Source organism: Penaeus monodon, chromosome 21, assembly GCF_015228065.2.
Source record: "Penaeus monodon isolate SGIC_2016 chromosome 21, NSTDA_Pmon_1, whole genome shotgun sequence".
Classification (NCBI taxonomy): Eukaryota; Metazoa; Arthropoda; class Malacostraca; order Decapoda; family Penaeidae; genus Penaeus; species Penaeus monodon.
The window spans coordinates 4,029,656-4,031,054 of record NC_051406.1 but is presented as its reverse complement, the minus strand read 5'-3'; positions in this window follow the sequence as shown (position 1 = coordinate 4,031,054).

Sequence of the window (1,399 nt, the reverse complement as noted above, 5' to 3'; positions counted from 1 at the left end):
ATTCTGGACGAATGCATGAATAGTGATAAAGAACAAACTCATAAATCATAATGACGCAGCACTTTTGCGGGGGAGGAAAGAGAGAAAGAGGTTTTACAAACGAATAAAGATTTAAAACAAACTAGAACTAAGGCAGGTCGATCTATAGATAAATATGTAGACAGAACCATGTAAGGAGGAGGTAGCTTTGCCCAATTCAACATTCTATGGAAAATATTGTACACAGAGAAATTCCTCCCCCCCCCCCCCGTTGATTCCCCGTTAATAATAATGTTATGCTGATTTGGCACTGACCACAATCTTCGTATTAATTTACTTTCGTAATTTAATCAAAGATTATTTCAGGTAAATTTAATACACATTTGAAATCACTGAAACTTCTGATCAGTATGGCAACACTCTGCCAAAATCTTTTCATCACTAATCCTAGGAAACCTTAAGATGAATTAAATGTATTCTTATTTACATATATGTCACCATCACTGATATACTCATTCATATATACCACTATCATGCGAGACTAATGGATCCTTCTTTTAATAGATATCGCATTTCTTGTGTCAATTAATTAATTCACTGGCGTAAGTGAAGTTTCTTCTGTTCAGTGTCCTATAATGTAGGAATGACAAAATGGGATTATATGAAACACTGTGTACAAAAGGAACTTCAAAATTTGTTTCGGAAAAATACTTACAAATATAGCTCCTTGGCCCTTCGTCCACTAACTTCGAGGGAAAGGCGGACTGGAATCTACAGTCAACTCCGCACTAATACTAATCTTAAATCTCTTTTTTATACTTCTTACAGGGTTATTACGCCATTTTCTCCATTCAGTGATGCTCCAAGCTGCACTGCCTCCAATGAGAGCGGACCTAGGGATGCCAGGTCACTCAGGGCTGGTTGTTCGGTTGTATGGATGCTGAGGTGACAGTTTCAGTAAGCGACTTGGTACTTTGGCTCTCATCTCGGGTTAAATCACTAAGATCGTCCACAAGTACTGGATCCCTAACAAAAACACAACTGCTATAACTACAGCCTCTACACCAAATTATATATATATACTTTTTTTTTTTTGAGATTTCTCTATCATCATAAGTAATTTAGGCTAACATTTTCTCAACTAATGGATTAAATAGCATAACTAGAGTGTCACTGCTTCTAGTCGATGATACTAACACATGATAACCTTTTCCTCCCTCTTTTCCTCTCCTTCACTCGTGTTAATTCTAACACTTGATAAGCTGACATCACCAAAATGTCAACAGAGGAGAGACCTAAAACTCTTTCTCTCTGTGCTCGTTGTTCCAGCTGGCCAAATCACATTCGAAATCGTATGCATATTCGCCATCGTTGCTCAAAAGTGAAGCCAAGGAAAGCTCTGAATGGATCTTTATCACAT